Here is a 14,164-nt window from a genome sequence, read left to right as displayed (position 1 = left end):
GAAAAGACCACACCAGTTAAATGTATTCCAGCTGACTGGCATAAACCCTTTTAGAAAGAATGTACGTTACGTTACGTTATATTCCCCCACTACAGAAGGTTCCACACTATAGCTGCTTCTCTGAGAGATGTCTTCACTGTAACCTAGAAAGAAACGCAAAGTAATTTAGTAAAAATATCTTCCATTTGGAATATTTTTATGTGCTGAGATCAAACTCAATTATGTCCTGGTGAAATTAAAAGTAAGGCAGTTTCTTCTTGCTTCAAAATATGGAGTATTCCTCATGATTTATCACATTATGCCATGTGGAAGACTACTATCTGTCCTGAGTCTTGAACTCTTTGAGATCTGCCACCTTGCATCAAACTCAAGCACAGGTAGTATCATCACGGGCAAGCTTTAAAATAAACAAATACGAAAATAAATATATTCTTAAAAAATACTTTTAACAAGGTTTTAACTATGTCTAGAATCTGCTGTCACCTGTGTGGGAATGCAGGACAAACTCACTCAACCTGGGGCCTATATTCTACATAAAGAGTTCTGCCCAAGGTAAAAAAAGCACTCTGCATTATAAACTATTTCTTCCAAAGTCTTACTGGAAACCTGTAAACATTCAGACTCATGAAATACTTAAGTAGCTAGGGGAAAATAAGACATTAGAACTGTCTTTAACTGTTTATCTTTGTTGGGTGATGCTATGCCTATTTTGCAGTCAGAAACATCGAGATATTTACAGACAAACATGCCTCAGAGTGTGTGTTACAGCTAAAGACCCATTCTTCCAGGTTGGCCTTTTCCCTTTCCATACAGCCTACAGCACGCTGCTTTACAGATAACAGACGCCACTTCCTGTACACAAAGTCATGTAAAATAAGACTTCAGGAAATAATGGATTTTTTTTTTTTTTTAATCCACAAAATAAATCCCACGCACACCCCACCAACTGGTTTTCTGTTTAAGATTCATAGACTGCCTGCAGGTACTGCTGTGCTCTCTCTGCCTCCAGGAAAGGAGATAAATCTTACCGAGAAGTAATCATAACAGGGAGCAAACTGTACTGTCAGCTGAGCCAAGGCAACTATACTCTCTTACAGTTCCCTCACTTACCACTGCTGACTTGCTAAATAAACCGACCCAATGAGTCAGTCATTGCAACAAAATGATGTAATGCTTAAAAATTCTGAACTACTAACCTCCATATTCTTTGAACACTTGGGAATAACCCCTGCATTAGTCAGGGAGCAGCAAGTACAAGCTGCCACTGCTTTGGTGAGTCACGAACAAAAGAGACTTGGCATCTCTTACAGCTTTGTGTAACCTTCCTCCTCCTCATGTTCTGCCACTACGAGCCAAAGTTTCCCAAACTGGACACATAGTATGAGTACATCTGTCATGCTGGCTACATCCCTACTACATCCCATCAGTGACTCAATCCAAGTGTGTCCCAATCAACCACTGCTCCATAATCTGTGCTCACATACATCTATCCATTAAAACAGATGGCATTTCTGCATTGGATCTTTATTCAGCTAACCTTCACCTGAAGACAATTTGAGCATCTAAGTTAAGCAGTCTAGTCTTATGCTTCCTGTAGGTGTTTCAAGTCAACAGAATTACTTTCCAACCCCTCATTGAATCTAACAAATTGCAAACAGCACTTTTCCAGTTATGCAGTCTTCACTGGCTTTGTTAGTCCTTCTGTCAAAAGGCAAACTTCAAAACCTACCGTCTTGGGAGATGCTTCTGAAAGCTTCTCCTTCGAGCAGTAGGCACTGTAGATTAACACCAGGCCTGCTCAAAACGTCTGGATATTTGTCAAGGCCAAGCATCCACCAAATTGTCTCCTACAGGTCTTTCCCTGCAGGCATTGCCAACTCAACCTTTTGAAAGCTTCTAATTCACTTAAAATAAGCACTAAACACAGTCTAGAGACATCTGCCAGTGTCTAGGAAGGCAGGGACTCTAGAAACGCAGGATATATGCTACAATTGTACAATATTAATAGTTTTAAGAAACATAAGGTAAGATCACCCATTGTATTTAACTGCAGACTAAAATGGATTCAGTCAAAGTTTAAATGAATGTATCACTGGTAAGGTCTGAAAAGCGGAGGGTCAGTTTCTTTGATTTGGGCTTTGTGTTTTGTTTTGTTTTTTTAAATACAGTCAGAACTGGCTCAGGAGTTGAGCATGAAAGCGTTAATATCTCCAAAACAGACAAAGAATGCCAGCTAGAATAGCTATTTACTTCCTGCCAGCGCAGCACTCTTCAAGCTGGTATTTGTCTCAGCCACTACAGATAGTATATCTCGATGGACACGCATAAAAAAATTTATAGCTATTAAAATGACAATTCAATAGAACTTCCTCTCTCTACACAAAACACAAAAGCAAACGTTTATTCTGCCGTTCTTCCTGATTTTCTGATGCTCTACTTCTCTGCATGGATCACAAGAGACAACAAAAGACAACAAGACAACAAAAAGATTGAAACTGCAGTGATGCCACAACACTCCCAGCCGGCAAGTTTCTGCAAGGTAACCCTGTGCAAGAAGCTCCTAAGAAAACAGCAGAACAGAGAAGAACATGAAGCGTATCATCAAGGTAACCAGAACCCTTGGCTACGCGATCTGCAATACATACAGCTGATTCTTTGCAAAATGAACTCCCGTGTTTCCTCCCAAATCCATGGTAGCTGCTGGCATTTTGTAAGAATTTCCCATTACACTTTATGATACCGTAATGTATCTGGACGCACTGCAGAGGGAATATTCATCTCTGTGTCTAGGAACTACAGCTGCTTTCTTGCAACAACGTACACCAACAATACTGATCATGCTTTACTTACGATAATTAGATTCATATACATTGCTTTTTAATCATTTACCAAAAATTTAAAGGACAACAAAAGCAGAAATGGGAAATGCATTATTCCACCCAGGAATCTAGTAATGAACTGAAATATCATTTCCTAAAGGATATTTAGAGAATCTGTACTGTGAAAGCAGAAGCTGAAGCAGCTTCTACGACTGCTTCAAAACCACAAATGTTAGAAAAGAACTGTTGATTCTGTTCCTAGCTTCTTACTTTCCAATTATTCTTCCCATCCAGCCCCAGTTCTAAACTGAACATAGGAATTCTAGGTATGTTGCAGAGGGCCATTGACTTCCCCCTTCCACTTTGAAATGGAGAATCATCCTTTTGCTGTTCCAGATCATGGTTAGTCTGACAAAAACAGAAAAGCCTTCCCTGGTCCCAAGAACACTACACTTTTCTCCTCCATACAAAACATCAAAAGATTTTAACTTCTAATTACTAAAAATTTAACTCAAAATTGCAAACAGCTTTCATAAAAGGTGCCTGGCAGAAAACACCTTAGTATTTGCTGAGTTCTAACATAAACATTTATATCTTATTTTAAGGCTAAATACTTGAAAGCTGGCATGACCAGGACGCAAGGCAAGCTGCACTGGTTTACCTGACAGCTCCGGTAAGCCCAGAGAGTTACCTTCTCAGCAACACAGACCCAGCGTTCTTAAATCTGAGGTGGAAAGAAAAGGAATTAGTATGTTCAATTAAGAACAAGATCTGTTGTTACCTATGCAGCTGGGAATCTGTGTGTATCTGGACAGCAGATCGGCGTTAACGCTTCTCTAGCCTCTACAGTTTATACAGTTAAATCAGAGTGGTAAATAATAAGCTTAAATGAAAGAAGAACAAGTATTCATGGGTAAACATCTCAGATCTCCAGTAAGCAGTTTCTCCCGCTGCTGAATAAAAGTATCCTCGCTAACTGCACGTGGTCTTTGAAGACAGGCGGTGACATCTGGCTGATACACAAGTGGTTCCCGGTATCCTCTGAGTCACACAAGTGAAGCTGCAACTTCTGCACAGCCCTGATACCCGGTGTTTAAGACATGGCTGTGGGAGCAGACTAGCAAGGGAGAAAGGCAAACAGCTGAGCAACGAATTCCCCTCTGATCAGTACACACTGGGCTATATGCATCACCTCCCACCTCAGACAGAGACCAGAGCCTCTGAGCACTGTAGGCTCTCCATCACTGGAGACCAATGATGTCCAATTTTTGCTTTGGTTTGCGTAAATCTATTTCGCCTCCTCACCAGCAGCTTTATGGACTTCCATTTTATTATCCTTAAGGATACAGATAGCCTGACAGTGTTTCAGCTTCACAAAACTCAGCTCAGAACCTTTGCGCTGCTGGGCAGAAGTGCATTTTAAAAAGGGTTGAAAGAGGTAGATATTAAAAGTATATCTTGCCTTACTGACTTTCAACAAAACAACAGATGACATATTAACCTCACACTGACTGTTCCTAATAGAACTTCTCCATTTCCTTAGTCTCTTTGGTCAGTAAGAAGCAGAAATGGTTTGTCCCCAGAGCCACTGGCAGCTCAGTAAGCATTCTAGCTTTCCCTCTTAGCATTCCAAGCAGAGGAATCAGCCACAAAGGGTTTTTTCCTTGTCCTCTGATTAACACACACACACGTTAAGTTTACACATGGCAAGCACCGCACATGTTTTGGTGTTGCTTAAGAAACATCTGGGTTAGGCAAGCAGAGGCTAGAGCGATAGAAATTGTCTTACTGGTTCTATGAAAGACTAACTACAAAAGAGGCCATGAGGTGAGGACAACGTTTCTGAAGGTAACACATTCATCACAGCAAGGGGAAGCTGCAAAGGAAATTGGAGCTGCTTGCTGTGACAGCTCCAGAGGTTGTGTACTGAGCCCAATGCAAATAACTGCTCTAACCTCCTAACAGCACCACGATGAAGGGCAGTCATTGCCTAAGCACAGAAAGAGGTAGTCTCTCCATTGCTGGTAGCAATAAAGGAGTAGATATTCTGCACCAAAAAAAGGATCCATCTAATCCTGTGTCTTACCTAAGGGAGTTGCCAGTACCAACCGCCTTAAAGCAGGATGTAAAAAAAAGCCCTACAGAGAAGAGCTTTCCTTACAGAGAAAGAGCTAACCTGATTATTGAGTTTCCTTTGTGCAATGCTCCATCACTTTGAGCCAAAAAGGCTAACAACACCAACTGCACTCTAAGTGATCCTTCTGGCTCCAACACATCTCTCTGATATGGAAAAATCACCACCAACAGACTTATGCCAGAGCCTCTTAAAGGTCCAGCTCCCACTTCATAACCTTGGCAAACGTCTGAGCTAGTAGTTTTACAACAGGAAAATTAATCCTTCAGCAAGGACGATCAGCAGGTGACCACAGGAAAGGACTGCTGGTGAGACAGGATCAATCACAGGTGGAAATGCCAGTACTTAAGAAATTCTCTAATGTGGGTTTTGGATAACAGCCTGTCTCAACTGCAGGTAAGATACAAGTGGGGTTGAATATGGCTCAGCAAGCTGCTCTCCTATCCACAAGGGCTCACCTGTTCTGAAGGGAATTTCTCCAGGAACTCTGCTGACTAGTTATAATGGTGCTGTAAACACACAGTACTGCAAGAGCCTAGCCAAACAAAAGTAAGAATTACAAGTCACAGGTAGTCTTTCTGGGGCTGGAGTCATCCTTTGCAAAGGACTGTGGGCAGACTGCTCAGCATTGCGACCAACACAAAGCACTTGTGGACTGTCCCCTGGTACAACTGGCAGCTCTGAGGAGCCAGTGAGGGTCCTCAGAAGGCTGGTAGTGCCCTGGGCGCATCCAAGTCAAGTCTGCAGCAGCTTTGAAGAATGCGTGTGCCATGATCTTTCTCGCTCAGTTATACACAGATGAAGCACAATTGCATTTTCTCTGTTTCTGCAGAAAAGTGGCACTGGAGGTGACACTTAGGCTCAACTTTTCTCTCACTTCTGTTTTCCAGCCTTTCTTCAGAGACAGCAGCCTGATCTAACACACTTAAGAGGAGGGCTAGCCTCTTCTGAATCCTATCCAACCTGAAATACTGGCTTTGTTGGCTGGAGGCCCAGGTAAGGCTGTAACTGTGACACTACATGCAGTACCTTTGCTTAACCTTTTCCCTCCCACGTAGTCAGAATGCATTTCAGTTATTTTGACATCTTAGCAACAAAGACAATTTCATATACAGCTTTTTATTTCTCTTTCCAATGGAGCGCGTCTAATGCACTGCTCTGCAACAACTGCAATTAGTACCGTCCGTTCCAAACTCCTCGCCCATAATGGGCTGTGTCTTGCCAGCATTCTGTCTCCCCAGTGTCTCCAGGGCCAGAGGCTGTGTGCCAAGTGCCTTCAGCCCATCTCGGGAGGGGCTCAGCAGCACTCTCACCTTTCACTAGCTGCTCTCTGTTCCCACCCCTCCTGACTCAACCTCAAGGGACAGCCAAGCGAGCAATGCCCTCTTCTCTCTTACTGTCAGCTCCAAATGCGAGCCTCTAGGCTTACACGCACAGAGAATAGCTAGGTTCTTTGCACACACTTCCTTTCAGACAGAGAATCCTGCAACTCCATGGTAACTTGAGATGTTTACAAACATTTCTCTAGCCATAGAGAAACGCCACAGCTAGCTGACTGAAAAAAGCTAAACTAAGTGTTCAAACAAATTCCTGGGACATATTATCAGCAGCCGGGTCTGGCAGTTGTGAAACTCATTGTCTAAACACAGCAGCCATTCAGGAGGTTTTTGTTCTTAGCTCCTTATGGGGGAAGATGATTTCTTCTGGAATTATAAGAGGGATCATCAGCCATTAGGTCTGACCAGGTTGCTCAGGGCTTGATTCAGTCTTGAAACCCTCCAAGGACAGATTGCACAACTTCTCTGAGGAACCTGTTCCAATGCTGGACTGCTTCACTGTGAGGAAGTTCCCCCTTATAACCAGCTGCAGATGACAAAAGAGTCTTTTCAACTACAGAATTTTTTCTTCTGATGGTTTCCTCCTTTGGTTTTCTTAACTTTCATAGTGGCATACTCATCATCTCAAACCCCTACGCTTATCTGACTCCTGCTTGCCTCCTCATTCCTTTTGCTTGCCCTTGACTTCTCACCTTCACCACACCATCCCCTACACTTAAAACAGCTTGGTGCTTTTTCCTTAGAAACCCTCCCAGGATTTCTTGCTCTCGTTCTCTCCTTGGTTTACTCCTTAAATCTCCTCAGCGCTAAGGATGCCTGCAGGTCACTGCAAAGAAAGATCCCATGTCACCTTTTCTGTAATTCCTTGATGCAAGATGAGGATGCCCAGGACTTCTGCACTCTGCAGGTAACTGCATCCACAAGCAGTACTGGAGTCTGCCTTTCCTTCGCAGTGTTCCTCAGGTGTCACAACACATCTCTCGTAGGTAGACACCGTGAACAGCAAACTACTGACTCGGGCCCTGGAGATTACCGGACAGAGCAGTGCAGATGAAGCCACAACTTCTAGCATAAGGCATTACTGTAACGACTCCCATGGCATGTGCTAATTTCTACAGAACTTCGGGCAGATGAGAGATGTAGCCCAGCTGTGCAAGCCACCCCTGAAGGAATTCCAGGTGAATTCATAGTAACATATGGAAAATGCTGACAGACTGCTTTCCCACCCTCACCCAAGGGGAAAGGGATTTCAACTTTACAACAGCAACAAAAAAGACTACAGACTGGGATATGCCAGCTACCTTAAATCTGACTTCAGCAGTCAAGTCTTACTTTAGGTGACTCAGGATTACTCAGCTATCAGGACAAATTATCAAGCCAACCCTTTCACTTTGACACCAAGAAATAATGACTCTCGTGACATTTCTTCCTGTTCACTTGCTTGCCAAATAACATTGTTGGTATCTTCTTTAGAAAATAAACACCAGCTACCAGAATCTGATGTACAAGCAAGCTGCTCCAGCTTCTCTCAAGCACAGAGAGCAATGGTACAGTTTAAGTAATTTCCCAGAAACTGTAAATTCAAGTGATTAAATACACTTAACACAACTTGTACAGTATAGAATATTCTTAAGCATCTCCATTTTAAAAGTAGCAAAGCATCTTCTGAAAGTGCCGTATAGCAAAAATACCCTGGAGAATCACAGGCATCCTGGAGCTTTGAGACGAGGCACAAAGCCCTGCTACCTCATCTGGCCTAGCCTCCTGGCGCCGACATGAATTACAGACCAATCAGCCTCATGGATACAGATGGAGACTTTGGCTATTCATGCAACCTTGAAGAGGAAAAGGAAAAATTTAAAATAATCTCTCTTATCTAGGCTGAGTCTAATTTATCCTACTATCCATGGCAATTTCAAAGCATGTGTTGAAGGGGACTGGGAAGTGTGTCAGGTATCACACAGCAATTCCTCAACAAGCAAACAGGTAGGGAAGGCACTATCTTTGGGACATCCGCCAATATCCTTCTCCTTGAGCACCCTATGGTGGGGTTGTCTACTCAAGAACCATTTTATCCCTGCCTGGCGATGTGTTCTAATGCTCTACTGTAAATTTTGTTTTACACCAAGCATGATTTGCTTTACATAACACCTCACTCAACTCCATCCCTGTGTACTGCCTCCAACAAAACCCACTAGCAAGAATGGAAGTAAAACACACTAGAAATGGGGCAGTGGAACCTTCACCTTCTGTCCACTGTCCGTTAGACTCAGCAGTCAGCTCTAGTGACGTGTCCCAGGTGACAGGCTGATGGTTGGCTACCTGCTCCAGGCCCTCCTCCTCCTCCCTTGGATGCGGCAACACAGGCATGCTGGACACAGGCGTGCTGGACCGGCCCTTCAGAGCCACCATGAGTCACCCTGCCCCGAAGGGGCACTTTTGCTGGTAACTGTACTGGAACACGGGCTGCTTAAAGCCACCTGTTCCTTACACCGTGTGTTTGTTTTAAAATAACCCATAACCAACTCATGCTACAGACTGATTTAAGAACCTCCAAGCCTTAAAACGTAAAGCATATCCTCCAATAACTCCTGGAAAAATGCCCAGAAAGCAAGCTAAAGAGCCTGGAAACAGCTGCCGTACTGACTGCTGAAATCTGCGAGCTGTGTTCCCACTCAGCACTCAAGTAGCAGTGGCACCCTCACCCCAGCAGATGGAACAGCATCCTGACCTACTGTGCTTCAACCTAATTAGTTGGCTGCTCCCACTGACATAAGCATACCCTTTTATTCCTCAGCAATCTCTTTTTACACTGAAAATGCTTGAAGGAGCTGAATAAAAAAAGTAAAGAAATTATTCTTCCTTCCCTCCAACCAGTAACACAGTAATCAGAAACAAGTAATTTCTCAGAGAAATTTCTGTAAAAGCAGAACTATGTAAGTACATCAAAACCATCTAAGTACATAAACTCGACAGGAATGGTGGTAACATTTCAAAGTCATTACCTGTACATCGCAGAGAAAGTATCTCCTATGGCCTCTACTTGCTTTAGGAAGTAGAGGAGCTTCAGTGCAAGTAACCCAAACTAATGCATCTAGGGAAAATCCACGTCAGCCAGGCTTACACAACGCTGAATCCAGAGCTGGCAGTTACAGCTCAGAAGAGAGACCATCGAATCACGCACGGCAGCCCTCCACAATCATCAGCTCAAACTGAGCCACCTGCCAAAAACAGACAACAAAAAGTAGGAGGATACAGCCAATCAGACAGAGCATCTGTCTCACGCATAGCTCTGGTCTCTGCACCAAGGGTGACGCAGAGAGAAGGTAACTACAATGATGAAAGGAACAGGGGCTCATGAGGAGAGAACAACAGGGCTGGGATTTCTCTTTGGAGGGGAGAAAGGTGTGGGAGACTGGAAGGATTAATCCAGGTTAACAAAACCCATAAAGGCAGTAAACAAGCTGAAGGTGCAGCTCTCACCATACGTAGCTACTTGCCAGACCCTGTAATTTTAGAAGTGGGGGCTCCTGTGGAAACTAGCAGCAAATTGGGTTAGAGCAGATAAAAGAAAACACTTCTTTACACTGCGAGCAGGAAACTCCCAGAGCCTGCTACCGCCAGTGGCTGTGGAGGCAGCCAAGCTCAGCAGGTTCAAAATGAGCCCAGACAAATGCATGGAACACTGATCCATAACCAGAAAATACAGGACCAGGCAGGCATTTAACCTGGCTACAACAGCTGTGGCTTCGGAGGGAGTGCAGGATAACTGGACCACAAAACTGTCTAGGCTTGCAAGCTTTCCCCAAAGTAGCCTCTCCTATTGCTCCCACAAGAGTCCGAGTACCAGCCTAGATGGATGGTTGGTTTGACCCATTAGGGCATTTCTCATGTTATTTTTATTCCCGCACACAAATCTCTCCACTTTAGTTGGATCCACAGCCAAACAGAAGATTCAAATTCAGAACTTCATTTTGTGCACTGTCTAGATATTCACACACACAAGATCCTGAATGGATGTTACTTTCATCACGCAAACTTCTGGGTTATCTCTCTTTTCCATTGAAATATGGGCTGTCTTTTGGGAGCCAGCCAGCTGACTTCAGGAGACAACACTGCCGAACTGCTGTCAGCTGCTGCACTAGAATACAATACCATCTGACAGACAAGGAAAACAATTCTTAACGTGTTTACCATGAAAGTGTCAGAGGGTATCACCAGTGTTTGTTGAATGTAGAAGACAAGCAAATAAGCAGACAAATGCTCTCATATACAGTGGGCAGCTTGGGAAAGGGCAAAACAAGATATTTGCAGAGTACTGTGCAGTTACCCTTCTGCACGTGTGTATTTCTATACGTAAAGCTTATTTTCATAGAATTATAGAATGGTTTGGGTTGGAAGGGACCTTAAAGATCATCTAGTTCCAACCCTGCTGCCATGGGCACCGATATCTTCCACTAGATCAGGTTGCTCAAAGCCTCATCCAATCCGCCCTTGAACACCTCCAGGGATGGGGCATCCACAACTTCTCCAGGCAACCTAGTCCACTGCCTCACCACCCTCAGAGTAAAGAATTTCTTCCTTAGATCTAATTGAAATCTCCCCTCTTTCAGTTTCAAGCCATTACCCCTTGTCCTATCAATATACGCTCTTGCAAAAAATACCCCTCCAGCTTTTTAAGGGGGCTGTAGGGCGCCCTTAGGTACTGGAAGGTTGCTAGAAGGTGTCTCCAAAGCTGCCTCTTCTCCAGGCTGAACAACTCCAACTCTCTCAGCCTGTCTTCATAGGAGAGGTGCTCTAGCCCTCAGATCATCTTCATAAGCCCTCCTCTGGACTTTCTCCAACAGGTCCATGTCCTTCTTATGTGGGGAGCCCAGAGCTGAACACAGCACTGCAGGTGGGGTCTCACGAGAGCAGAGCAGAGGGGGAGAATCTCCTCCCTAGACCTGATGGCCACACTGCTTTGGATGCAGCCCAGGATACAGTTGGCTTTCTGGGCTGCAAGCGCACATGGCCGGCTCATGTTGAGCTTCTCATTGACCAGGACCCCCAAGTCCTTCTCCTCAGGGCTGCTCTCAATCCATTCTCTGCTCAGTCCGTATTTGTGCTTGGGATTGCCCCGACTCACATGCAGGACCTTGCCCTTGGCCTGGTTGAACTTTATTAGGTTCTCACAGGCCCACCTCTCCAGCCTGTCCAGGTCCCTCTGGATGGCATTCCTTCCCTCCAGCGTGTCCACAACACCACACAGTTTGGTGTCGTCAGCAAACTTGCTGAGGGTGCCCTCGATCCCACTGTCCCTGTCAACAACAATGATATACAGGCAACATCTTTCCCTACCAGAGTGAGGGGATACTAAAGTAACTTGGAGATAAGGCCTCAATTACTAGAAATCATTTAACAGCAGAAACTTCATGAAGGCTTTACTTTGAAACTACTGCTTCCAGCAAGACCAGATCACACCAGAATTAGAAAGCACCTGTGTGTGAAGCCTGAGATTGAGCCACCTACCTTTCCTTCCCCAAAAGACTATTTTGATAGCAGACTTGGTTCAGCGTATTTACAGGTTTGCAGGTCAATTTTAACTTGTCCAAACATATGCCAGGCATGTGTGCAGCAGCCAGATAACTTATCATTGAAGTAATTTCTGAAAACAACATGCAGAAACAAATATTTAATACAGATTATTATCACTTATACTTTGATTCTGGCTTCATACTACTATCTTTGCATCACTGTATTTAATTACGCTCCACATTTCCTTCATGATTCATCGTTGCATAACAAACTAGATAGCCACTTTAATGGGTGTGTTGCAGGTTTGCACAATTAACTGAGTCTATTGGACTGGAAATGACGATTTGTATTAACTGAAAAGATCATGTGGTTGCATAGTTTGTGGGTGTTGGTTTATTAGAATGGAAAGTGCCAATTAGAGAAGGAGAAAACAAAGACAAACTCATTATGTTTTAAAGAGAAGTACCTATGACTTCCTGGAAATGTTAAAGTTTATCTGGCATAGGATTTCCAGTTCCTAAATTACAAAGAAAATCATTCTTCCTGTGTTCACGAGCACATAGGAACAGCAAAGGAGGAAGCGCAGGCGATGGACACAAAACAAAACACAGTGATCCAGGAACAGGACGAGAGGGGAGTTTCCACACCAAGGCCACCTTCACCATCGCAGCCACCTCTCAGCCCCTGCCCAGCAAACCTGCGCCCGCTGCAGCCGCGCATCAGTCGGACAGGCTGCAGTGGGCTGCACAGACTCACTGGGGACTGGCTGCTATGCCTCGTGCGTGTAAAGACACTTGGCAGATTCTGGGAGGAAGAGAGGATGTTTCCACAAAGAAACGCTAGCTCTCAAATCTGCGGTGACCCTGAGGAGTAAGGAAGAGCGCGCCGCGGTCTGAAGATGACAGAGACTTCTGGATGCGTGGGTACTGGGAGGGCAGCCTCCCCGCCCAGCCCTCACCTCGCTGCTCCCCCTAGAGATACTGTCAGCCACAAAACAGGAATACTTTTTTCCTCCCCATATTTTAAGCTCAACAACAAATTCAGTTCAATCATACTTTACTCTTCACATCTACTTTCCATAGCTCCATCCCATTACCACAATCCCTCACTGAAAATGTAAAATTCAAATGCCTCTAAACTGACTAAAGGTTACATATTTGACTATGATAATCACACCATTTTGATTACGAATTAGGAGGTGATGCTTATGACAGAACAAACACCATATAACTTCAATAGTTAAAATCAAAGATGTGCTAAAAGCTCAAGCTATTTAGTTGCTCAAAAAAAACTCCACCATCGTTTGGATTCACCCCTCAAATCAAGCATGAAATATTTCCCATATATTTTCTGCAATGTACTTAAAAACAAGAAATTGCAGAAATAAATGATCCCTTGTAAATTTCATAAATTTGAACACAGAAGGGAATTCAATTCAGAGTTTGAAGTGCTTGATATATCTCAATGTGGTAAATTAAAGGAGGACAAAGTGGGGTTTTAGTTTTCTCTTTTTTTTGGGGGGTGGGAAAGAGAAAGGAAACACACAGAATCAGGTTATTCCCTTAATTTGTATTTTCATAATTCTATCCATATTTGTGTGAGATGTGAAGATACTGAACTGCAGACGAAGACCCTCGAAAGGTCATGTTTCTCACTCCTAAAAGCAGATTGTTATTCCTACAGCATTAAAAAATTCTAGTTTACCTTGAAATCCTTTTTTATCCCCACAGACTTCACAGTAGAGCCAATAAACTTAAAATATCAAGTGCGCATCACATAGAAATGCTAACATAAGAACATAAGTAATCAAATAGCGTGTTTTAATGCACTTACTTGCAAAGGTATCTTTCTGTCAGGATTTCTACTAACTGCTAGTCAATACATCCCCAGCTTTGCCTTTCTCATCAACTTGCATTGGCAACACCTGGAATTTCCAACAACTGCCACGAGGTTCAGAAGTACGACCCAAACACAGGAGTTCACTCTGCAGTATTTCTCAGTGCCTTGAAACAAGAACTGTGTGGGTGTTGGGTGCAAGTGCAAAAGGAATCTCATTTTCTGTCCAAATACATTAGGCTGGTGAATCAAGTGAGTAAATCAAATACTAAGAAAAAAATGAAGGAGACAAGTTGGGTTACAAAAAGAGATTGCAGAATCTTGTACAAAAAGTTTGTTGAGAATTACTGCGATCATACTAGCTTTTCCCCCTTCTTATCATCTGCTTGCAACCAATGCTGCTATCTACGAGCGCAGTTAAGACTTGTCTTGCGCATACACATGCATATATGTGCACGCGTTCACATGACACACACATTTAAGAGCGAAAAGCTATTCTCATGCCTCAGTTTTTGAGATGC

This window comes from Tauraco erythrolophus, chromosome 23, assembly GCF_009769465.1.
Source record: "Tauraco erythrolophus isolate bTauEry1 chromosome 23, bTauEry1.pri, whole genome shotgun sequence".
Taxonomy (NCBI): Eukaryota; Metazoa; Chordata; class Aves; order Musophagiformes; family Musophagidae; genus Tauraco; species Tauraco erythrolophus.
This window is presented reverse-complemented; position numbering follows the sequence as displayed.